General features: G+C 46.6%; 1 protein-coding gene across 3 annotated transcripts in view; it reads left to right on the forward strand.

The window, feature by feature from the left end:
- SMOX (spermine oxidase) overlaps positions 1-26,010 on the forward strand; it is a 109,208-nt gene that overhangs the window by 44,613 nt on the left and 38,585 nt on the right. For 2 of the 3 annotated variants that reach the window (XM_087737862.1, XM_087737860.1), the window contains exon 1: positions 8,751-8,921. The exons of the other annotated variant lie outside the window; for it this stretch is intronic. The gene's annotated coding sequence lies outside the window, so the exon portion shown is untranslated. Of the gene's footprint in view, positions 1-8,750; positions 8,922-26,010 lie in introns of those variants that run through there. 3 annotated transcript variants of the gene reach the window in all.

The following is a 26,010-nucleotide window of genomic DNA, read 5'->3' on the forward strand; positions in this document are numbered from 1 at the left end:
ATTTCGATGTTTGCGTTACAGCCCAGCTTAGAGTTTCCACCGTGCTGGGCACCATTTAGATGTGCAGCAAGAGCCAGTTGAGAGGCCAGTTGAGAGGAACAGGAGAGAAAAAGCTGGCTAGGGAAGGGAAATCAGGAGTGAGCACCTGAGTGGGAGGCTTGCAGCAGGGTCCTACCGCCTGAATCACGCTGCTCATGTCATTTATGAAGGCTGTTTCCTGGTGAGGAAGAGACTCAGCACCACACAGGTCACCAGCCATGGCTGGCACACTCAGGACTAATGAATCACCGACGCTGTTTGTTGAGCTGAGTCACTTGCATGGACAGAGACCTTTTCACAGAAAATGTTCCTCGGTGAACGAAAAAAACCAGCAATTCAGTAAAAAAATCCAAGTTCCTTTTCGGTCTCCTTTGTCAGATGAAAGGAGTGTTTTGCTCAGTCGAATATCGCCTCCTTCAGAGGCTCTGGTCCATGGTGGTGTCCGGGTGCAGAGCGACCTGCGGTTTCCAGCTGGCAGAACAAAGGCAGGGGATCGTGTTTGCAGGCTGTTTGCTCAGCGTCCCGGTAACAGGACATTGGGCACCTGGAAACTTTGGCATGCAAAATTTGTATTTCATTGTCTTTTTTGTTTCTTCTGAATCCTAAAGCAACTGAGGAAAAAAAAAAAAAAAGGAAGTATTTATCTTTTTTTTTTCTTTTTAACAAAAAAGCAAATTGTGTGAGGGTGTAAAAAAATTGTCCTGAGGCCAAACTATCACCTGCTCACTTAAAAACCACTTGAATATTGGCTTAGAGGAGATAAGTGAAAGCAGACTGTGGCCCTAGATACTGAAGGAGCACATGAAGGAGGTCTGGAAAATCCTGCGTGCCAGGGACGGGGTGGCGAGGGAACAGCTGTCCAGTGCCTCTGCCAGAACAAGAACTAGGGGCCAGCAAAGCAAGTTCGTGGGTTATGGGGTCCAAGCAAACCAATGGAGACGGGTCCTCATGCAATGGGTAGCTGAGCTGTAAACTTCTTGCTGAAGGATACTGTGGATACAAGAAGGTTCAAAAGGTGAATAGGCAAGTATGGGGATGAGCGATCCGCTGGGATTTACTAAGCATACAGATCCCATCAGGCTCAAGAGGTCCCCTGAGCGGAATATAAAGGGGGCAGGGAGAGTTTTGGGGAGAAGTATTGTATGTGTTTGACCCATCCTTGAATGCCTGCTCATGGCCACTGGTTTTATCTATTTTTTTTCATCTCGTTAACTTGAAATAGCAGGAAGAAAAATGAGCTTAGCCACAAAAACCACTGCACTTTGCAGCATGTGATCCGAGTTGGGAACAGCATCCTTGGTTACATGCAGCGGGAACATGTTCTCCACCGGTCTCTGTGGAGGTAATCTCAGGTTTTGAGATGCCCTGAATGCTACTGGAGGGCACCTTATGAGGGTGCTCAGCTTTGTCTTCCATTTTCTTTTCCAAGTCCCTTCCCACCTTTATCTGTACCCGCCAAAGCAGCTTCCCAAGCTGGACAGACCCTGGGCCAGAGCAGCGTGGCTGTTTTTACACTCTTAATGTGTCCCAACACCACCGGCCAGCCAGCCTAGCATTTTGACTGAGATTTTGATGGCTTGCTATTAGCAATTCTCTTCTTCTGTTTCTCTCCCAGCAACCCTGGGTAATTTCACCAGTTTTTGTTAAAGTCTCGTTTTGCCCTTCCTTTGGGGATTAGGGCAAGGGACCTGTTTCCACAAAAGTGATTTGGGTGCCAGATCCATGCTAGTGCCTGTCACCAGCTGCAGTGTGCTGCTACCTTTCTCCTTCCCCACCTCAGAGCCAGGCAAACACATTCTGTCCTTCTGCGATTATATCCCAGAGCTCTGAATGTCACAGCAGGCTGCATGGTTTAACACAGGAAACATTTGTGCCTGCTATTTAAGAGAAATAAGTTGCTCATGTTTCCCTGGGAACCAGCCCGTCAATCGAGCTTGCTTGACTCCCCTGTTATTAAAATAAAATGTGAAAGAGTAAGTGGATATGTTGCAAGTTGTGGAAGGGTAAAATGCTATCTGGATATGCTTCATATCCAAAATACGTACCCTTATGTAAAGAAAGAGCTAAATTGGAGTGCTTTTTCACATAATTTAGATGGATCATTATTCTTTTGGACTACTTTTGCTAGCAGTGCTGTGTCTTCATGCACAGAACTTGGAGGCTGGCTGTAAAAAACCCTTGTGGCTCAGCAGTTGTCGTATTATGTCTGTGGGCAGGTTATACATAATACTTGCTCCCTGGGCCCCTTGGCACTAGTTTCCTCTGCTGCTTGTGGGTGTACCGAGGCTGTGTTCTCCATTATGCTTCTTAGCCTATTTCTTCAGAGCTTTTCTGTTCACCCCAGGAGTGCCTTTGCTTCTCATTTTGTGCAGGTTATATATGAGGGCTTATCTTCAAGACCTGCGACTTTTAAAGACTGCAGGTTATCTGTGGGGCAAGCTATTTTTAGGAAACGCAGTACCAGGATGGCTCATAGCACTTGGCAGTGTACACGTGCAGAACACAAAGGCAGCCTCTGTACTGGGTGGCTCGCGAACTCGGCACCGTCAGGAGCTGAGAGACAGGCACGGACAGACAGCGGGGCACAGCGAAACAACAGGGCTGTTCTGGTCAGCGAGAATGGCTGCAGTCTGCGAGCAGGCATTGGTGGGCATTGCAGTGCCCAGAGTGAAGGCAGAGGAGGGGAGGCAGGGGCTGCTGAGACCGGGATGGAAACATCGGTGGGGGCAGGAGGACTCTCAGGATCATTCACTGGCCTTTGCAGGTATCAGCCCTTGGCTTTCAAGGAGGAACATCCAAAACCAGCGAGATATTGGCTGGAAAAGAGATATATTGGCTGGAAGTACTGCTGTCATCTGGCCAGTGCTAGAGACTGAAAACGAGACTCGTAGGACTAGTTTGCATTTTTCCACTGTTCCCACTGCCGTTGCCGTTGCTTGCGCTTTCCTCTGTTACCTGCTGTGAGATAACGCGGGAGCTGCGCTGCTATCATCGGCAAAGCCTCCCAGATTTCCATATTCAATTCTGCTCCTTTGTACCTGCCAAATTTTCATTTCCTGGATTCTTTGTGTTCAGAATAGTTTAAGTGATTGCAGTTTCACGCAACCTATGCTGAATTGGCAACAAAGTGGAGTCAAGGTCCATAACTGCTTTCATAAAAAGGGACGCTAGGTGAGCTAGGACTTTCCTGGGGATAACTTAAGAAGGATATGCTAGAGGTGTACAAAATAGCGAGAGACTTGCAGAGAAGTCAGCTGTTCACTGTCTCTTCCAATATAAGAACACGGGGGCATCAAATGAAGACAGCAAGCTCCAAGCAAATCAAAGGACGTGTCATTGACATGGTTCCTTGGCGGAACTCCTTGCTGCAGGGTGCGGGGGTTGTCAATATTTACATGGGGAGAGCAGACAAGCTCATGAAAACAAAATCCAAAGAAGGTTACTAAATACAGAGAAACCATGTCTATCTCATGAAGTCCCTGAGCAGAAAATAACGGGGAGCTGAGAGGGGTGAGTTTTGTTCTTCCACTTGTGGAGGCAGCATACTGGCCTAGACAGATCTTTGTTTTCACCCAGGACAGCTGTTCTGCTGTTCTTTGCTAGCCCCATTTTTCTGCCTCTTTATTCTTTTTGCCTTTTTTCAAAGGCATCTGCTTTGTGGTGTGGCTGGGGTACTGCTGTCCTTCCCGTTGTCTCCCGAAGATGACTTTCTTCAGGATTTTTGAGAGATGTAGCAAGGTGCAAGGGAAAAGAATGTGTCATAAAAGCATGAAATGCCAAAGCCGGGATCTATGCACTAACAGCCTTGCTCACCTGATGATGGTGGGGACTGAAGGTCTTGCGTGCACTTTCTATTTCCAACATGGACAGACAACGGCCTTGGCTGTACCGACTCAGGTTGTTGCCACCATATATCCCAGAGAGTCTTGCAGCACTTACGCAGCCCACGTAAGGCACAGCAGATGTCCAAGCTCCTTCCCGAATGAGCCAGATGTTGTGTACTGGGAGCACTGGGAGACATCCCGGCTGTCGGACAGCACAGCCCTGGGCCAGCACGCAGATGTGTGTTTGCGTGTGGGGGGTGTGTATGGACAGTGCCATCTTTTACCCTGCTTTCTGCCTGTGCTCCAGGGAAAGTATTTCCAACTTTCCTAATCCAAATGAAACCAAAGGGGTACTTTAGCTACGAGAACTTGCAGAAATGGAATCATGAAGGATTTTTAAATTTAGCAGAGAGAAGGTTGCGGTAAGAATAAGTATTTGGGACTTGACGCTTGACAGATACAAGCTAGAAAGAGCGACGCATTTCAAGCACTGCGGGTGCATGCCCACTACAACAATTTATTGAGGATTGCCATGGATATTCACAGGTAGAATTTTTGTTTTCCCGTTATTGAGATTGGATACTTTTCTCAGCAGCTATATCCTTCCAGGAATCCATGTAGGAAAGTGTTAAAGCCTGTAGCTCTCAGGATATTAGAAGATATTATTGCTTGGGCTGTATCATTCTGGAAATAACTTTCCTAGAAGGGAATAAGGAAGAAAAAAACCTGCGAGGGGAATTTCAGGAGTTTTTTTCCTCACCTGGGCTTGTTTTGTTTCTAACCATAAAGGTGAGCTGGATGGTAGTTGTGTGTCTAGATTGTTTATCATCACAGGGAAATATTTATGATAGATCTCCCTGTCACTTAGACAGCTTGTCAAATGATGACTGAATAGCAAACGTCATTTATTTCTCATTCCTATGATTTACTGCAGCTACGCTGGAATGACTGGAAAGTCACAAGGCTTTTTAGCAAAGGGCAGACTCTCTGAAGTGACTTTTGAAACCACCTGTAGCCTGAATATACTTTCAAAGGGAAGCTGCTGAGCTTTCAGATTCCCTTTGTAGTCTTGGTAAAACCTTTTATTGACTTATTGTCAGGGGATCGTGAGGAAAAGGGGAAAAACATTCACAAGAAGCGATACCATTTGATTTTTGCCCTTCCTCGTTGTGTTTATGATCAGTAGTCTTGCTTCAGATAAAACTTCTAGCGGGATTTTGTATTTATGTTAGAATGTTTCTCTCTCCTGCACCGGATGTGGTTTTGCTTTTTCTCCTGGGAACGTATGTTTTTGTTTGACTATTCAAGTGTTCCTCAAGTGGGTGAATGAATCATGGAAATTCCGTATTACGTACGGATGGAAAGATAATAAAGGATTATATCTGAGCCCTCGTGGTAAGTTTGCGTTGTCTACTTTGCAGGTAAAATGGATTAGTCTTTCTCTAGTAAACAAAGTGCAGAGGTTGGAAAAGTCAGCTGGGCTGTTTGGAGTTGTTGTAATGTCATTATTTACCACAGGTATTTCCAAACTGTACTTAGTGTCCTGCTCAGGGGAACACAAGCGGCTCTGCCGTCGCGCATCACCCAGCCCAGAGCAGGAGCCAAAATCAGCGCCCAGGTGCCCTTATGATAATGATTCCTGGGTTAGAAAACTGGAAGACCCCTGTTCTAAGCTACATATTTTGTGTTTCCTTTGAGTTGTATTTTAACTTGACGAGGGTCCTGCTAAATGTCAGCGTGCGAGTGGATCCCCCAAAGATTTGAGCATGCGTGAAACTTTGGACACGCAATGAGGCCTTTTGACTGCAGACACGCTCTTAATGCCAACTCCCAGTCTTCGCAAGAGTGGGCAATCTTCAAAGCATAGCACGCCCAGTGGCTTGTATCGGATGGCTTTGCATGGTAGGATTGCTGATTTCAAGTGGATAATGGCACTTTTACCAATATTTTTAAATCTGAGGATGAAAAACGCTGCCTGAGAACAGCAAGAGGCAAAGCCTTTTTATATTTAATGTCAGGAATGCAGTGTTTTGGAGCATGGAGGGGTACTGAATGCTGCCTATTTTTCATCTCCACTCCTGCTCATTTTTCCAGGCAGCTGGATCTTTATTTTCCTAAAAAAAGCTTCATGCCAGGCTTAATCCTCATCTCGCCTGACAGTTCAAGGAATGAGGCATTATGTTGGTCAATAGGAATCTAGAGGACAATTGCTTAATGGCTTTAAATCATTATTTTGCTTGGCCAAAAAAAAAAAAAAAAGATCAACCCATCCAGTAGATCTCCTTGAGAAGACTTCAAACACCCCCAAACCCAGAAGTACAGCTTAATATAGTGTCCAGGTACCTTTCCACCCGCCTCGTGCCCACCATGAGCTCTCCAGATCAGTTTCCTAGACTCCCTTCCCCACTTGAATGTGTGTGTGTTGAAGCACATGAGACCTGAGCTAATTCTGTCCATCCCTGGGAGATCTTGCTGTAGTGCAAAAAAACCCGACAACCCTCCCAGAAAGAGACCTTCCAGGCAATAACACCCTTTTCTTTCTTCATGCCAATTATGTCTCTTGGCAGTCTTCTCAGGTGTGTTGCACAAGGAGGTCTTTCTTCCTAGCTTGTGGGTTACGCTCTCTGGACTTTCATCATTCACTTTGCATTTCATTCATAAACCTGTGGTTCATGGGTTCTTCCCAGGAAAGATGCTCTATTTACCTTGAAGGCCAGATTCACAGACCACAAGCTAAGAAAACAAATGTCAGGGGCACAAAAAGTGCTAATTTTAGGATTTAATCAAATATCTTTGGAACTACTGTCCCAGTATGGCACCAACATCAGCCATATCTGTCAATTCCTCTTTCTTAATGCATCGAACACTGTATTAAACATGTGCTTGCAAGGCATTTTTGCTTTATTTTCCCATAGGTAATTGCATTTCTATGTACCCTCAAAATGTCTTGCAAGCATGCCTAGGGCTTTTGAGCTGGCTGGGCTCTGTTGTCAAATTTAAACTGGAGAAAGAGGGTAGAGCCCAGGGGACCCCAGCTACTCAGAGCTTTCTAGATTTAGTTCAAATCCTTCAAATTGCAGCCAAGCGAGCTGAGAGCTAGTGCAGTCCTGGAGAACGGTTGTTTATTTGCTATGGAGGAAATAGAAGTGCCATTCAGTAGGAATTGGCTCACCAGCTTTCCCAGCTGCTGGATGACTAGCATCTCTCATGGGTCAGCTTCTCTGTGGGAACAGGGAGCACCAGTCTGTTCTTCGCCGGGGCTCCCCTTTGGCTACCAGCAGAGGTGGCCTCAATGAGAGGCAGCCCCAGGGGCAGGTATTGCTCTGTGAGATGCTGAGGGCTATGGGCAGGAAATCCCGGCTTCCTCTCCGTCCCCTCTGGATAGGTAGCTCCAAGCTGGACCATCAAACTGACCCTATTTCCTCATCATCTCAGACTCTGTCCGGTCCGATGGGAAAGGCTGCTCTTTCCAGCCAACATAACCAACCTTGCTGCCAATTCCTCTTTCCAGATATAGCTGGTTAAAACAAGGATATGGCTCATTTCCCTGAAGTCCTTTAATTTGCAAAGCTCTGCTTCCATCTGTAGGCTTGTAGAGACCCTGTGCTGAGGCTGTGGGGCACGTGTGTGAGGGCAGAGCTGCTGCCTCTTCTCCGTTAGCACCCCACTATGCCCAGCCTGCCCTAGCAGCACTGGCCGGCTCCTGTGGTGTGCTGGATGGGGACAGCCATCCTCACGGCTTGCGGGCTCAGAAACCACGTTTCAAACACAGCGTATGGCCATGAGATGCCCGTTGTCCTGTACAGGTTGTCAGATGCTACAGCATCTGGATACTTCGAGGTGCTTTGAAGGTATTGATTGCAGCCGTGACAGCAGCAATAAAGGGCAGTCAGAAGAGTGCAAGGTCTGGAAGAAAATGGCCTGCAAACACTGTATATATGAGATGGAAAAGTTTGCACAGTTATTATTTAATATCTGGTTGAACCGGGGAAACCTGAGCCCCACGTTATTCCTGCTGTGTTCTCCAGATGTTTCGGCTGGCTAAGCAACCTCTCCCCACTTGTGCAGGTGCAAACCTCCGGCAGGCAGCTGAACGTGTTTTATAAAACCTTAAAACGCTCGAAGGCAATTTGCAGACATGACTATGTTCATCCAAGGTGCAGTCTTTTCTCCAGACTTTTTCTCCAGACATCCAAAAGCAATTTCAGCTGGCGTTTGATGGTAAGGCTGGGGGTTGCCTGCGTGTTTCAGCTCCACTGGCGGAGCCTCATCCTGCGCCTTTCACATTCCTTGTTCCTGGTTGCAAACTTTTTTTGGAAAGAGACTGTAATTTAATAAAATGTGCTGTTTACAGGGCTGCTGCGTGGAGACAAGACTTTGACCCTTCAGCTGCATGAAAAGCATCAAATTCAGAAGCCGGGAGAGCCCTGTCCCCTCCGCTTTAGGGCTCTGAATGCCGTCTCCTGGCTTGTTACGCTGTCATGAGATTTTTTGCTTTCTCCTACCTTCGGGAGAGGTCCGCATGGCGGAGGCTTTATGCCCAGAGGTATTTAATAAGAGTACACATCCCATGTCAGCCTGAGGGCCACGATGGGCTATCGCTGGGATCCCCCCGGCGCCGTCCTCTCCCAGGCCTGTCCTAAAGGAGGAGACGAGGGTTTGCGAACCCCGAGGCTTTGCTGTTTCGGTGGGTTGGGTTTGCGGTGCCCTGGGCCCGGGCCGGCCGCCGGCTGCCCGCGGGGGAAGGCGCCCAGCCGCCCCGCAGGCCCCGGAGGCCGCGCCGGGCCGCCGCTTGCGGGAGGAAGCGGGCGGAGAGGAGGCGGAGGAGGAGGCGGAGGAGGAGGAGGAGGCGGGGGGATCCTTGAGGCGGAGCCGGGGCGGGCCGAAGGGGAGGCGGCTGGAAAACAGGCCGGCGCTGGTTCTCGCCTCGTAGTGCCAGCAGCCGCCGCCGCCGCCGCAGCCGCGCCGGGAGCCGCCAGACGCGGGGAGGGGAGCGAGGCGCTGAGGCGAGCCGGGCGGGCGGCGAGACCCCGTCCCCTCCGGCCACCGCAGAGAGAGGTACGAGGCGGGGAGGAAGGCAGCGGCGGCTCCCTCCCCGCCTGCCGGGGGTTCCCCCGCTCCGAGGGCACGGCGGGCCAGGGGCCCCCTCGTCCTCCCCTCGGCGGGCACCTGCCGCGTCCCGGCCTGTCCCTCGGCCGCCTGCGGCTGCCACCGCTGCCGGCGTCGAGGGGCTGGCGGGAAGGCCAGCGGCCCCCTCAGCGGTGGTCAGCCCGCCTCTCGCCCCCTCACGGCCGAGGCAGATTTCCAGCCCGCGGTGGGAGAGGAGTGCCCGCCGTGGGTCTGCCCCCGCGTCCCGTCCACCCCGTTGCCACCAGCTTCACGAAATCGCCTCGCGAACGCGCAAACCCTTGTTCCTCAGCTCCGAGAAACCCCGGCGGGTGCCACGCTGAGCCCGGGTGGAGAGCGGGAGGCTGCGGGTGGTGGTGTCATCCCTCCCTGTGTTTTTGGGGAGGGATGGGGGAAAGGACCGGGGGCCGGGGGCAGAGCACCCGCTGGTGCGGGCAGTTTTGTTGGGGTTTCGGGGCATTTTGGGTTATTTTTTTCCCCTCCCCGTGTCGATGCCGGTGTATCGCCCGCACGCGACGGGCGTCCGCGCGCGCCTCCGCTTTCCCTGCCTCAGCGTTTCAGGCGATGACATGAAGAGTAAAGGTTAAGTAGGAAAGTCACCATCATCTGATGTGTGAGGCGGGATGTAAATTACGAGCTGTGAAGACTTGCAGTTCATTTGCGTTTTGGCGTTTCTTGTTTACACAAAGCTGTTACAATCACTGGGGGCTTGGCAGTTGGTACCGATCTCGTGTTTTCAGTCAAATCCATTGACTTCTGCAGTATTGCTCCGTCTTTTAAATCACTGCGGCGGATGAGGGATTAGTCTCGGACGCGCGGTAGCGAAATGCACAAAGCCAATTGTCAGTTACCGAGCCTGACCTCAAAACAAAGCTTTTTAGCAATTTACATCCTCAGCCCCAGAAATACAGCTGCTCCACTTGATCCTTGCTCTCCGATCACCCCTAAAAATCCTTTGCGTGGTGTATAGGCACGCTGTCTCAAATCCAGTGCTGGGGCCAGCTGTAATTGCCCTGATATATTAGATGTAAACACGAGCTTTACGTAAAAGTGAAACCATATGTATCGGCTAATGCATGTCCACTGCGTGATCCTGCACAAATAGAGCCGAGCCCAGAGCTCTGTCCTTAGCTCACCCCGTTGATCCACTTTTCCCTTAGCCTGTCCGACACACTCCTGTTCCCGGAGTTACCAGACAGGTTTAGTGGAGGACGAGAAATCAGCCTAGGAGCATTTCTGTGCGTTGTGCAAGAATGCTGTATCTTTTCAGTCTTTTACAAATGTTGTTTTATTGACTTAGTGATAACATTTTGCTCTCCTAGGTCCTTTTCCCTTTCCAGATTGTTAGCCCAGCACTTACTAATCTTTTATGGCACTGCTGTGGAACAGATGTACGGTGTTTTTCAGTGAGTAGCAAGGTCCGTAGTTTCAGCTCGCTTTGCCTTTGAAAAAGACAGTACTGTCTTTCCTTCGTACCCCCATTGTGGAGTGGGGAGCTGGACTGGGAAACAGGTTTGGGTGACTACTGAGCTGGCAAAAAAATGATGGTCTTAAGCCTGACTCAGTGCCTGGATCCAAATCATCGCATAGCTGCTCAGATGTTTACCTGGGCATCTTTGGGTTTAGAGGAGCAACTAGCAGGTATTACGGCCAGACTATATGTGAAAATAGGTGTGGAGGTCTGGGTCTTTAAGTCCTGAAAATGCCAGCTGATGTTGGGCGCTGTGGTCGTTTATCCTGCTCAATCCTTTGGCCCGGCGGAGGAGCTGCTCTCGAGCTGTACCGGTTTGTGCCATGCTTTTTTGAAATGGCAGAGCAAACAAACACACCGCACGTGTCCTGGGAGCTTCTGTCCCCATCTCTGCCGCTGCTGAAGGCACTCCTGGATAGCCCCCTCTGGTTTTCACCTGAAGGGCTTTCTCTCTGTTGTGTCTTTTCCACCAAGATGTGTCCGAGTGCTGTCCCAAGTTAACCGTGATGTCTCTGAAACACAATCTTGTCCTGGGATGGGGGAATCTCAGTTGACTTGGTGGGGATGGAGAGGTTGAGGTAGAGTTTGGAAAACTCTGTGAAATTGCTAACTTTCCTCATAAGCAGAAAGCCACCTATGGTTTATGGGCTCCCTACAGGACCCTGTGGTCTAAAAGGTGCGATGGTGCTCTTTGGCTGGTCTCCTCCTCAGCCAAGTAGTATGATTTGGGTTTTTCGCAACCCTCCATCCGCAAAAGGTAGCGGACTGTCCCCATCTCTGCTTCAGAAGCTCGGAGGGATGTTCCTGCCTGTAGTGTATTCCCGCTGCCTACTACAAAAGCGTAGCTGCCTGTCCTCTCAGCCCCAGTTATATGGCTTCGTGTTTTCTGTGACCGTCGTCCCACAGAAAAATAATCCCTTCTAATGACATCTAAGATTCTCTAACTAATTTCCTCCTGGCCCAAATGAGTGTCTAGGGAGAATGGTGATGCTGACTTCTGAAGTATGTGGATTTACTTACTTTTTATGATTGGGTTAAATAAAAAAAGAAATTATTTTCTCTGTGCCTTTGACAAATATTAAAATACAGCCTGTTGTATTTCACAAATCTAACTGCTGTCTCCTTCTCTCAGTAACCGTAATTAACAGACCAGAAAATGGAAAAATGTAGAAATACCCTTTCCCAGTGGCCACAAACATTAGTCCTCTCCAGAAGTTAATGAAGTCAAGTCTATGGAAATTAAATTACTGGGTTTTTTAGCTCTGTTGGTGAGCTAAAACATTGTGTCAGAGTGGTAAATAATAAATTAAAGAGGTATAAAGATTACCTCTTGGAAATGAAGTGGATAAAGAATGTATTTGAACTCTTCCTTCTCAAGAGAGCATCTAAACCATCTGGCTTAAGGATCTGTCCTGCTCTGCTTGGGTGCAAAAATTAATCTGTAGCACCGCAGTAATGTGGGAGGGTGATAGTAACCCACCACGGCTGGTGAGCAAGGTGCTCTCTCCTGGCTGGTGGGAGCTGGGGTTCAAATCCTCTTGCACACCGAGTGTGCTAGCAGGTCTGTGAGGAGGGGACAGAAGCATAAATGTAGAACAACGAATGCAACCAATTCCTTGTATTATGGACTCCTGAGAAGTGAACTGTTTAACAAATGGCATCACAAACCATTGTGTTGTTCCCAGAACATGTTGTCATCCTTCTTGTGTTCCCATTGAGGGAACATGAAAATTTTCAGCCGCCTTGATGATGTGTCCCGTTTTCATCAGCTCTTCTTGACACGTTGGCTTTGATGTGTCCAGGTATTCCGTGCTCCGCGTAGAGGGCACGTGGGTGTATGCACAGTCATATCGCTTGAGTTTATAGTAGTCACCATGGGAATTAGTTACAAATCCTTGCTTTCTTTTGAAATCTAATGTTTCTGGGTTTTTTTGGTTTGTTTTTTTTTTTTTTTATTATTTTAAGAATAAATTCCAGAAATACCATAATTCCATAAATTCCAGGTGGGAGTATGAACTACTTGGAAAATAAAACTTCATGGCAACTCCGGTTAGCATCCCATGCATCGTGGGACCTGGAGAGCCTGTTGATGCGGTGCAGCTATTTCATGTGATATGTGTCTCTGCTCTGCAAAGTGGCTTTGTAGGAACCTGAGTTTGAAGTCCTGTGTTTGTGTCTGTGGACAGTTATGAACATATTTTGGGGAGCCTGTGGGGTTCAGCTCCTCCCTGTACCTTCTGAGAGTCCGCTGCAACCTGTAATAAAGCCTCTTGAGGTTAAACTCGACACATGCAACTGCCTTGTCTGAAGTAGGATATCATCAGTTGGTGTTTTAGTTGTTGTGCTCTTTGGCTGTGAGGGACACGTGCTCTTTATGGAGTTGATGGCACTGTTCTTTACCTACACCTGACCAGAGTGTGTCCATCACGTCACCAAAATATACAGCTGTGCCACCGTGGTGTGGACACGCGGGGTTTTTATAACAACCTGTTTGCAGGCTGAACCTGACAGCAGCATGACAAACCTTTGCTTTGGGAGATGCACTGTGTATATATTGGTGACCTTTTCCTCTGGAGATCTTTAAATGCAGTGGATTTGTAAAAAGTGGTGCTTCTTTGGGGAATTTTAATCATGTCCATGGTTTTAAGTGCAATGTTGGTTTTTTTTTTTGTGGCCACCAGAGTTTTTGTTTGGTGACATCTTGGGGCCAGGGATGTGAGGTTGTAAGGATGGATGCAGCAGGGAGTGTTTTGGCACTGAGGAAGACCTGGGTTGCTCTGAAGATAGTGAGATAAGCTTATCAGCAGGAGTGTAATGCAAGAGGGGTCACAAAGCCCCTCCCTGCTGTTCACACTGGAGTTTGTTCCTGGAGCTGTTTCAGGATAGTTCTCAGCTACCAGGCCGTCCTTTAAGGTTTTCTGCAAGTCTGGCTAAAACAAGACAGCTATTGTTAGTGCTCTTAGATAACTCAAAATGATGGCGGCTGGGAGCTTGCTGGGTCTGAGGGAAACAGATTTTGCCTCCCCAGAGTGGTGATTTACACAGAGGTTTGGTTGTTGCACTTTCCTTCTTCGGAGGCGTTTGCCACGTCATCTCTGAGACCACGTTTATTTCGCGTCTTGGGACTAGGAGGATGGAGGGAGAAAGCTGGAGGCCACGGAGCAGATCAGTGACAGAATGGAGGTCGCGGTAAGTGAGGCAGATTCTCAGCTGTGGGGAGCCCAGAGAGCTGAACTCATGTAAATAAAGATGATTTCAGCTTTTGGGGAATCTTTGATTTTAGTCCCTTACATTTCTTTTATCCAGTTGTGCTTTAAAAAACTGCAGAATCTTTGTAATGGCTTGAAAATGTCATTAAAATCCCTTTTTTTTTTTTTTTTTTTTATGTACTGAGTTCAAAGGCAGGAACTACCTTTTAAGAAATAAGAAAATATTTGTTTTCCTGGCTGGCAAAGTAGAGAACTAAGTGGAGGTAGATAATTTCTGAAGAATGGATGGTTATTTATTCATTTCTTCATTGTTCATTATTCGCATAATGCCCAATTTTTTTTATTTTTTTTTTTTTTCTTAAGTGTGTCCTCTAGATTTAGCTGAGTGGCTTTTAACAGTGTAGGTTGCTAGCATGCTTGGAATGACTGAAATATTGGACAGGATATGATGATGTTTGCACACTTTGAGGAGAGGAAAAAAAAAAAAAGAAAAAGCACTTTTGTTTGGATCATTTCTGTTGTGGAACACCTACTCAAGCTGCCTTGTAGCTAATGTATCCAGCAAATACCTTCTGCTAAGCTAAGCAGGTAGTCCTGGCCTGCTCCTAAGCTGGGAATTGTGTAGGAAAGTAGCAGTTTCTTTTCCTTTATAAAAGCTCTGTTCGGTTTAATTCATTTTTCAGGGCAGATGGGGAACGATTTTTCTCCCGGAGAGATTGTACAGGTGTAGCATTCAATGCTAACCTAATGATTCTGTCGGAGGGACAGACGTTTAGTGTGAAACCAAGTTTAAAACTCTTCTGTCGCATGGGCATGCATGTTCCAGGATGTAGGTGTAACCTCTTGCTTTGATCTCCAATCTTTTTCTAACGGGATTTTCTTTTTTGGAATCAGTCACAGTTGTGATCCCAGAGGACTCTGCCAGGAAGACGTGCATCATTAGCGTGTCTGGTAATCCTTTGGTTGAACTCCTAAAAATCACAGACCCTGTCGGAAAGTCTGGGTTGCTGGAAGAAGCGTCGTTTTGCAAGACACTGGCTTCGGCAGTGCAACGGCATTAAGATATTTGCACTGTGCTGTCTGATCTCCGACAGCTTGTTTCCTCTCTTGCATAACTGTTCTCCACCCCCATCAGGGCATAGTCTTACAGGTGACATACAAATTTAAGGCACTACTTCTAGTGAAAGGGTTGGTCCTATTCTTGTGTATGTTCTGGTGTGACTGTGGGCGAGAGACCTTGATCAGGGAGCCCACACACCTGGCAGCAGATTATTACTTATTTTTATAGGGTTATTTTTCAGTTGGATCCAATCCCTGGCCCGTCCCATGACTGCTGCTGTCAGCACTACACAGTCAGGACTGTCCTTAAGGACAGTGCAAACTTAGATCTAAGTTTCCTGGGCTTGCAAAACGGTGCCCTCAGATGTGCTGGGGTGTACTCACGCACACGCACACACCGGTGGGTATTTCTGCCTCGGACCGCTGCTGTCATCGCGCTCGCTGTGTGCTTCCATGGACAGACACGACTAAGAGCTTGGAGACTGGCTTTGCATTTACAAGAATGAGCCAGGAGGAGTTGTGGGGGGCACTCAAGGAAGCAAAAACTCCTAAAACCCCCGTGCTGCTGAAGTTGATAGGTCCAGCTTTAACCCTGAGCTAAAGGTTAGTACTTTGGGGCTTGCAGTTTACACTCTGCCGCTTGGATGGTCTGATCTCGCAGAACACTATGTGCCATTAATTAATGCTTGCAGAAGCACAGTGCTTCCAGTAATGGTAGTAGACGAAATTAAATGTCCCCTTTATAGTCATGGGGAGCTCACACCATTGCTCCAGTTATACAATGGCATCTGGTGCCTCTATTTGGGCTTTGAAGAGGACTTGACAAAGGGCTGAATGTGACCACGGGCTTTAGAGTTAAGCACTGGGTCATTACCCTTTTTGTCCCTTGGGGTGGGATCCAGGACTGTGTGGTGGGCTCCCCACGCAGCACAGCAGAGCGTTAGGAGGGGATCCAAAGTTTTGATGAGAGCTCTACATAAAGTCAGCTCTGCCCTCCATAGCTGGCTGCCACGGGCAAGCTGGTAGGAAGCACCGAAGGTTGCAGCTCTCGGGGATGACCAGAAGGTCAGCACTAATTAGGCGTTTCTGCATGAAGAGTTTGTGCAGGTGGGATTTCTCACGGCAGGCTCCCAGCCGAGCAGAGGGACAGGCAGTGCTGGAGGGGAGATGGGAGTCTGTCATGCTAAGCAGATGATCTGCGAGCTTTTTTGTTCTTAGAAGCACAGACATTTTGCTCAGGGCTTCCCCAAAACATGAAAGGGATCCAGTCCTGAAGATCATACATGTGAAAATATGCCAGGGAGGAACAGAAGAATGGCCTAAGGAGAGAAAAAAAAAAAAAAAAAAAAAAAAAGAAGAGAGTTCCTCTGACTGCAGGGTGAGATGTGAAGGAGGCAAAATGGGAGAAAAAGTGCAGATGGGCTCCTGCTAACAACCATCCCGTGCTGCGGGGTGTGAGAGGGCTGTCTCGGTGGGAAGGCTGTGCAGGGGAGCTCCTGTTCACACGCCTGTTCTGTAGGACCGATTGTTTGTGTTAGCCCTGTATCGCTCCTCCAGAAACAGAGAGAGAAGTTACCACGTGGGAAGGGGCGACTGCTGCATGCAGGGTCTCACAGCGTTTCTCTGCCATGTTATGGAAATATTAGCGCAGCTCGTGTGCTCTGGGGCTGCTGCTGATAGGGTCTGTTGTCATATTTCTGTTATAAGCAAAGAACAGCGGGGCCGGAAGGGACCTCAATAAGTTCTCTGATCTGACCTCCTGCCCCAAGACTGGGTCAGATCTATCTAAACTTTCCCAGCAGATGTTTGTCCAACACAGTTGTTAAAAGCCTCCAGTGATGGACTTTCCCCATCCTCCCTGGGTGATCCTTTAAAGTCCTTCATTGTTCTTAGCATTACCAAGATTTTCCTAGTTTCTGACTTCGATTTCTTGTGCTGCAGTTGAAAATTGCTGACCTCTTGCCCTTTTGTTACTGTACAGAGAGAGCCGTTCAGCCCTCTGTAGCAGACTTTGGGAATGCCTGGGCCATGTCTTTCTTGAGCTGCAGGGCCTAAAATTTGCTTGCCGTGCTCCATCCGGCACCTACCTGTACTGAGCCAACAGACACAATTTTATGACTCTCGTGTAGACTTTGGGGTATGATAGATGCATTTCTTTTTTTTTCTGACAGCAGCACAGATAAAGTGTTTTGTCATGGAAGGTTTCATTATGTCTCTTTACCCACTATAAAAACAGGGCACATGCTCTTCTGCCTCAAGTGCCATCTTTTCCACAGGAACGTACTATTGATCTTCACCGACTGTTCAGAATAGTGCCTCTCCGTGGTAAGATGAAGGTCCTTGCCAGCTGCTCTCACCAAGGCTTTCCCCGTGACTAGCTCGATTGCAGCTTGGGCAGTTGCACTTTCCTGATCTGACCTCCCAGCTGTAGTTCACAAGTGACCTATTCTTCCTCCCTGCAGTGGTTACGCTCCGTCCATCTGATCTTGTACGTACTATCCCTTTGTTCTGTGAAGGATACAGTTATTCGTGCATTTCCAAAGCTGGTAAAATGTGGCTGTGAAGATTATTCGAAGAGGAGAGTAGTACTCAAACATACAGCATGACAGAAAATGCAGTGGATAAGCCTTAGAAACATTACTTACAAAGGTAAACTGGGTAACATGCCAGCCAGCGTTAAAGGAACAATTAGCCATTTGCCTGAAGGTGATTGTTGTTTGATTGTTATAATTTTAGGAAAATTATTCCAAATGGCTGTCGTGTGACAGAGACAGATATCTGAGGGCTGCTTGTCCATCTGGGTGAAGGGAATTTGGGTCTTGCTGCTTCCAGGTGGACAGATGTCCATGTTACACGAAACACTGTAGTTTGCATTCATTGACCTTCTTCTACACCATAGTTGTATCTATTTTGTTAGGTTTTAGGGGGTTCATTTTACAGGGTACTCAGAGGAAGGTGGCAGTTTCATACTAACTGTATCTAAGGGCTTCACTTTGTGGAGTGCTTCACTTTATTTTGGGGAAAAAAGAATGAAAAAACTTGTCTGTGTATATTGTTGCAGACATTTTCTCTAGATTTATTAACACCTCTTGGAGAGAGCAGGAAGTATGTATGAAAGGTATGTCTACGTACAGAGAGCCTTTGTCCTGAGACAGCTGACAAAGCTAACACCAAAATGAAGGCTGGTCCGGACAGGTCTGAAACACCTCTTGGCGTCGACTCATGTTTATTGCGGTGGGAAGAGCAGGTAGGGAGGAGCAGTCTTGATTTTATTTGTTTGAACTATCAGTAGGTATCTTCTTTGAATTGCTCACAGTTTTCTTGCAGAGCTTTTGTATGATAACTTGTATAATGTGAGTCTCCAGTTTCTCTTGTTCTGTTTCAAGTAACAGTGAAAGCTCTAGTGTTTTCTTTCTTACTCTTTTTCTCCCTTGGTTACAGATACAGGGATCTTTAGTCATGTGGAAGGTATTTTATTGACAGTTTCTGAGTCTAAAGTACTTGTTATCACTGAACAGGTGTAGAGTGCTGTAGGCTACTGGGTAAAATCCCTTGTTCAATGTTTCTTCGTAATGATTTCTTAGAACTGAAGAGTAATTTAGGCTGCATAGATCATCCAGAGCGCTCTCATCCAAACTCCTGCTCCACGCAGGGCCAGAATCAAAGGTAGGTCTCTTGTGAACTTTTCTGATCAAGTTTTGGACCTTTTCCAGTCAAGCGTGGCAGGTTGATGCCATGCTTAGTGCTGTCATGGTGAGGAATATATTTTCCTCTTGCCTGATCAGAATTTCCCTTGCTGCAAGTTATGCCCATTGTTTCTTGTCCTTTTGTTCATACTCATTGAGAAGAGTCTGGCTCCATCTTCTCTGTAACCCCCCAGTGAGGTAGTTGAAGATAGAAATTAGGTCCCCCACTAACCACCATTTCTTCTCCATATTAAACAAAGCCTGTCCCTTCATTCTCTTCTCTTACATCGTGTATTCCAGTGACCAGACCATCTTAGTGGTGCTCCACTGAACTCTGTTGAGTTTGTCAATATATTTTCTGGGTAGTGCAGCTAAATCAGATGGTGCTCCAGATGCAGCCTCCTTGGTGCCAAGAGGAGAAGAGCCATTTCCCTGAGCTCTTGGCTATTGTCCTTCCCAATACAGCCCAGTACGTGGCTGGCTTTCACTGCTGCAGGGGCACACTGCTGATTCCTGTTCACCTTATTGCCCACCAGGACCCCCAGGTGCTGTTCTGAAGAGCTTCTCCCTAGCCAGTCAGTCCCCAGTTTGTGCTGACGATGGGTATTCTGTGTCTCAGGTGCAGGACTTCACATTTCTATTTCTCAACTTCATGAGGTTTCCTTCAGCCCTTTCTTCCAGCTTGCTGGGCAGTCCTGCCCTCCAATGTATTCACCGCTCTCCCCAGGATGGTTTTGTCTCCGAACGTGCTGAGGGAGCTCTCCATCTCATCATCCAGGGCATTAATTAAGATGTTGAACAGCGTTCGTGTCAGTACTGGCTGTTCATTGAGGAACAGCATCCATAAAGCGCTGCCAATGAAGTCTTCAGTCTGTTGGCTGCCATCTTTCGAGCTCAGTGATCCAATCAAATTTTAACCCCCTCGTCCAATCTGTATCTCCCCATTTGTGGGGACAGGTTAGGTGTCTCTAGGATGGTCACTCTTTAAAAGATCTGCTAATGAGGGAGTTGCTTCAAAACAGTGAGAAAGTTGTGTTGAGGCTGACCTACATGGGGCTTTTCTATGGGGGAAGTGGGCTGGAAGAAGAGGGGTGTGAAGTAAAAGCACATGGGATTCTAAAAAGTAGTTTCTGGTCTCTTTTTCTATGCTGATGAGCCCATGGACGACTCTTCTTTCCATCCACATTGATGGCCATTAGCTTGTTTTTAAACAGAGATTAAAGCCAGAGTGTTAAACTCAGAAGAGCTAAACTCTGAAGTTTTCCTGCTGGATGTAGGAAGAAGGAGGCTTCCTTCGGGCTGTGGCCTGCCTGCTTGCCTGGGCTAGTCTGTTCCAAGGAACATGTCTGGCTTAAATGGATCCAGCTTAATCTCCTACCTGGTGTTTTTTAATTTTGTTGTTCTCCACAAGATTCTCTCCAGTCTGCTTTTATAAAAAGCGTATTAGCTGCACAGCAGTGAGCAGCTAAGGGCAAAACTTTGCACGGTATGGCTAAGTGCTTTCCATGGATCATCGCTGCAGGCTGAGGTTTGCCTTTATGCAGCTGTGGGACATTGTTGAACCTCGCAATTGTACCCTCACCCTCTAAAATGCCAGAGCCTTTTCTGGAGTCTTGCAGTATAAGAAGATGCTCCCCATTTTTGCATTCGTACCTGTGACTTCTCTTTCTTAAGCATTTCTTCTTGTTGATGTTGGACCAGTGTGTCAAGATCATTTGGAAATCTAAACCCGCACACCATAGTGCTTGCAAATCCTCCCAGCTGAATCATCTATTGGGTTTATGGCCATACATTCCAGTCTATCATCCAAATTGGTAATGAAAATATTGCGCAGATCTTGTGCCTGGCTGGACCCGCTTTCCAGTGCCCTCCCAATTAGATAGCAAACCCATGATAATTATGCTCTGAGAACTATGTTGTCAAGCAGCAATTTTATGGTGATTACATCTAGTTCATGTTTGCTTAGCTGGATCTTAGGGGAATGTCATGTGGAACAGCGTCAGAGCTAATAAAGATTGCACTGCTGAATATCCTTATCACTTCTGTACAGGCATACATTTTTTTCCTGCTGATGCCTAGATCCTTTATTATTCCATAGGTTTTTGAAGCTAGAAGGGACCTTAAAGGTGATGAGATCTGCCCTTGTCCACACCGAAAGTTTAAACGTGCAAGCCATGCCCGACTTATCCGGACTTTCGTAACGGGACAGTTGCCATAAGACAGCTCCAGGAGATCAAGAGGAAACAAACGTGATGTGTTTATGGGTCCCAAACAAAATTAAACAATTACCTGAATCCAGTCTTCAGAGCAGCCTTTGAACGAATCCCAACCCTTTTTCTGCAAAGGCTGGAAAAATAAAGAACGTGTCTAATCTGTACCAGATATCAGCCAACGGTTATCTGTGCCTACGTGCTGTTACTCAGATCTCGTTAGCTGTCTAATTGGATAATAGGCAGTACACTTCACAACTACATAAGTATATTAAGCTTAATCTGCTTTGCAGCAGGGAGGGGAAGATGCGCTTGGTGACAAATGGACAGAAGAAGCTGCACAGTGGAGCAGCAGTGTAAATATGGTCCTGTGTCCCCATCACTGCATTTCCAGGAACTTTGTGTGGCGGAGGCTCTGTATGTCTGTAGCATTTACATTAATATTTGAGTCCCAGAGCAGAGAGTTGCAACACTTTCAGACTTTGCCCGTGCTAGCTGGGCAGTTTCACTTTTAGAAGCTCAGTTCTTCTAGTGGTTAAATACCTTTCAGAGGTGTTTTTTAATAAAACATGCAGGATAACTTCATCCATGGTTTTAAATCCAATGGGATATAAGAGAGAGATGCATCTTGTGCACGTGTGGGGCACCTGGATTTTGCAGCAGGTTCCTGGTCCTAAAGCTTGTTTCCAGCACGCAAAGAGGATGCAGAGTGGACAGGATCAGAAAGCTTGCGCGGGGGTTGGCGTGACCAGTTCCATACATGGAAGAGAGAGGCTATTTGGTTATGGAAATACTCTTCCCCTCCCCCCCCCCCCCCCTTTTTTTTTTTCCTTTCCTAAAAAGATGCAGTTACTGCATTTACCCATTTTAAAGCTTTTGGAGTGGATAAACTCTTTTCAAAAGCATAACAAAAACCAAAGTCAGACTCTTGCAGAAGATGTGTGTTTATATTTTCCCAGCAGCTAGCTTATTTATTGAAAGGCATGTGGATATGAGCACATTTCACTAGTTGTCACCACCTAGTATGTTCTCAGGAGAAGGTATCTGCAATGGACGTTTCTGGGTACAAAAGATGTATCTGCCAAGCGGATCTTTAGCTCAAGGTAATGGGAAGGTGACTGTGAAATAATGTCCGAATGTTTTGTGGATTCCCTTGGGATCGATGGAGGGTTTTGACACAAGGCTGAAGTTGACCCCCAACTTCTGGCCCTGTATCTCGGGTGAGGTGCCTAGGGCTTTTCATTTATAGCCTGCTTACCTCATCTAAAAAGTATCTTCAGCTTGTCATGCTGTCCAACATCTGTCTGTAGCAGGCAGAAAAGACAGTAGTAGACCTCTTAATCTTTAAGTGTCTTAAGCAAATGTAAACTCTGTTAAGTGTGTTTATTGCCGAGTGGCACATTTACCAGCTGTGCAAAGTACCTTGTGGTTCATTTATATGGGAAGTTTGGAGGATTCTCTGCTGCTTTCTGTCTTGACGTCTGTGTTTTTGTGGCCAGCAAGGGTTAAGAGTTAGGCACTTGTCCATGTGAGGAAACTATTCCACTGTAAAGTGGGGTGTGAATTTAAAGCATGCTGACTTTCCCGTGGAAATCTTATTAAATAACAAAACTCCTCAATCACTTTTATTTTGGGTGAAGGGAAAAGATTGCAGGGTAACTGTTTTGGTCCATTTCAGTGTAGACAAACTCCCAAACCACCAATTTATTTTGGATGAAATAGAGAATAGCTGTTGAATGCAGAAGAGTTTTTATGGTTATCCACACCTGATTTAGTGCCTGGACTAAAAGTGTGGTCAGCAGGGAAAACTGTATTTTTTCCGATGGGTGTTTCACATCTCAGCATCTAAATTGCTGGGACAGGCTCTGGGGAGAGTCTGCCTCCTTGTTTTCACTACGGAGAAAGCCTGCCGTCCTGGCTGAGGCACTGACGGTGGGTACCTACAGGTAACTGTTCCCTTCTGTTGCTGCATCCCTGAGTCAGGTTTCAATTTGAGGCATCCAGAAGAAATGAATTAGATTGGGGAGACTATCTATAATAAACCGAAGTGTTAAGTGAGGTGAAGGTTGCATGCTTTCTTTAGCAATATACACTAATAATACCTTTATCTCCCATCCCAGTCTGCTGTGTACTGAAGTAAACTCCCGTACTCAATCCATCATCAACTTTGAGTTGGGCTAGACTTCGACCTGTACTTATTAGAGGGTGAAGAATGCTCTGTCATACGCAGTTGATAAGGGAATTCAGAAACAAAAGTGCATATTAAAGTATCAGTGACCTTTTTTTACCTTTAGCTGGAAAAAAATAATGGCATAGGTTGTTTTCCTCGTCCTGCATGGGCAATATCTAGACGTGCCCAGCACTTTCAAGGTTATTTTTCAAAACCAAGATAACCATTATGGTGGTCCTGTCTGGCCGCTGCCTGCTACAGATCAAACCCCCACCAGTAACTTGTGAATCAAAAGCAGAACACCTGCTTGGTTGGTCATTAGTGTCTTCTTTACAAAACATTTTAAAACCAAAACCAGACGTGCAATGCTGTACGTTTTCCAGAAGACAAGGCAAGATTTGTGATGCTGCTTAGCTCTTGGGGAGGATTCATCTTGTGGTTGTGGCTGAGCGTGGATGAGCTGTCCATGTAGAGGGATCCACGGTGCTCACAGAGGGAACGTGCCCCTCTAGGTCTTCAGTAGGGTCTTTAGGCACTGTTTTAAGTTTTCTGAGCCTAAGTCGTAGAACATCTTATGTCCGGAGTGAAGGCCTTGACTGTGATGGGCAGTCCTTTGGAAAGCTGTGCAAAGATCCTCGTGTCTCTCAAAAACAGTGGCCTGCATTTCAGAAAGGGGCATTGTGAGCGAGGAGAACAAGTTTCAAATCACATGTACCCCAGCAAGTACTGTTCTTTCGATAGGAAGACTTGTTGGAGAATGTTAATTGAGTCCCTTTTTAAATGAAGGAGGCTTTGCTTCCTTCCCAAGTTTTCAAAACAAATTTTCCAAATACAGAGCCTATGTTTCATTCAAGTGTAAATCCTTTCTCTTTAACCTGGAAGTTATCCCAGAAAAAAGCCCATCCATTCACTGCAGGACAGACCCTTGCGGTTGCGGTGGAAAAAAAGAAGTGGATCAAATTGTCCAAACAGGAAGGGAATTAAAAAAAGACTTTGCTTAGCGAACGGAGCTCTCGTTTAAGTTTAAATGGTCCTCCTACAAACTCCACTTTATATCTCTGTTGCTTTTGAAGCATTGCACAATAATCGAAGCGTCTGCTAAATTTAGAAATGACAATTTTTTCTTGCCAACATGCCAGCCTATCTGTGGACGGTATGGATTTCAGCATGTAGTTATGGGATGGATGCAAACAGTGATTTGAAATTTGCTGCCTTGTTATCTCTTCCGATTTCCACATAGCTTGGTCCTGGTGGGTATCTAATACTTTACACCGATTCTTTTTCATTTGAGGGCATTAATCCAAATGCTTTTTTGGCACAGCTAGGTGCTAATGCTGTTTTACATATGGTGAAGCTGAAGTATTGAAAGGATAAAGCGTGACATGCTGAATAAAATGAGCTCCCATCTGAACGCATTGAAATTGTGCTATATTTTTAGCTTTAACTTATGGGTAGGATTGTCATTCTTTTACCCCCAGTCACGAGGGAAGGCTGTGGAAGAACAGATAAATCACAAGTGTCCCAGTTCCCGGTTTCTGCTGTTTACCACAAGACAAGTCTTCCTGCTCTGTGAAAAATCTCTTAGATCTAAAATCTCTCTCTTTTTTTTTTTTTTTCCCCCCTCAGCCTGTGCTACTTATTTTTTCTCTTTCTGAGCAATGTTTTATCTTAATTCTGTGAAGCTGTTTGCGACACCATTTACAGTAGAGGAGTGAGGCAAAGTAAATTTCCCTTCATTTCGGTAGATGTCTTTTATCCTCACACAGAAGAAATGTTTTTGAGTTTGGGTGTGTCGGGAGGAATGAAAGGTACCTCGCAGAAGTGGTAATCCACATTAGTGTGCATCCCATGGCACTCCAGGCTGCAGTGGTCTGCAGGGCGCTTAGTAACCTCAAAGCACAAGAAGTCGACTGGAGGAGGTTTTCTGTTGGGAGTCTCCACACAAAATTTGATCCTCGGGTTTTGTTTTGAAGTTTGCAACAGGGTGGAAACAAAGCCGAAGGTGTCACTGTTGTGTTTTCATCTCTTTCCTTTCCCACCCTTCTTTTCCTTGTCTTTCATGAGCTGTTTCTGCTCTCTGCTCTGTTTCGGTGTGCTTAGCACTCGGGAGGAAAATCACTCAGCAGGGTGAATCGCTTCTGTTGCGTTACAGCAGGGATGCGTTCCTGTATAAGATGTTTTTTCCTCTGGATATCTCTAGATGACCTGAATGCAGACAGTGTTTAGTTAGGAGAAGATCTGTGCTTTTGTATTGAAACGTTTCTTGCTGTGGTAATGCAAAACCCCACACCTCAAGCAGCATGGGGAAAACGCCTATCTTCCTCAAGGAAAACCTCTGGTGGGTAAAAATCTCAGAAAGCCAATCTGCCAGCCATGACCCAGACTTCATCGAGATCTAAGGACACGCTTCCCAACCTGAATTCCCCTGCCTTAGGCTCTCATCTGATCTGTGAGCATGTTTGTGCAGACAGCAGGATGGAGAAAGCTGTGTGTATCGCGGCGTGCTAAAGCCGGCCCTGGTTATGTGTCTGCTGTCTGAAAGCTGGAGCACGTGGCTTGCGTTTAACGTTCCAGCAAAGCACGAGCCCAGGAGAAGTCTCCTCAATACAGCTCCACCTGGAGAGACGTATTTTTCCTGGAGTCGCATCTAGTCTGTTCCAGGCTGAAGTCAATCCAGTTACTGTGGGAGTAAATCTGTGCAGTATTCGGCTTTTCTAATTTTGGTTCTCATCCCCTAGTGTTTCTGTTGCATTTAATGATTTTCCCTGTGGCTTGAATGGTAAAGATGTGGTAACTGCTCGGGGATGGCTTAAAATCAAAGATTCAGTGTGGGTGTTGCTTTCAAATAGAGAAGAAATGATGCTATTTAGAGAGTTGTGCTGCTATTTCAGGGCAGTTTGTTAGGTCTGGGTTCTGAGAAGCGGTGAGAAAAAATAATTGCTTTTGGGCTGGCGTGTCTCATATGGTGTGTCCTGAAATGATCCTCGTGTACACATTGAGTTGGAACCAGTACTGAGCCTCTCTGCATGCGGATTCAGTCCTTGTCTCTCCCTCCTATTACACAGGATGGGAGGAGAAGAAAAGATTCCTGTTGAAACTTTGCTCCCAAGCTTGCTGCAATGAATTTAAAACCCCAAACCGCAGAGAATTCCCAAATGTAATATGGACACCAGTGTTTATTTGACTGAGACCCCATTGTGTTCCGAGTTGTGCAA

The sequence above is a fragment of the Nipponia nippon genome, unplaced genomic scaffold, assembly GCF_047370975.1.
Source record: "Nipponia nippon isolate SJK-2023a ecotype South Korea unplaced genomic scaffold, ASM4737097v1 scaffold_6, whole genome shotgun sequence".
In the NCBI taxonomy this organism is placed as follows: domain Eukaryota; kingdom Metazoa; phylum Chordata; class Aves; order Pelecaniformes; family Threskiornithidae; genus Nipponia; species Nipponia nippon.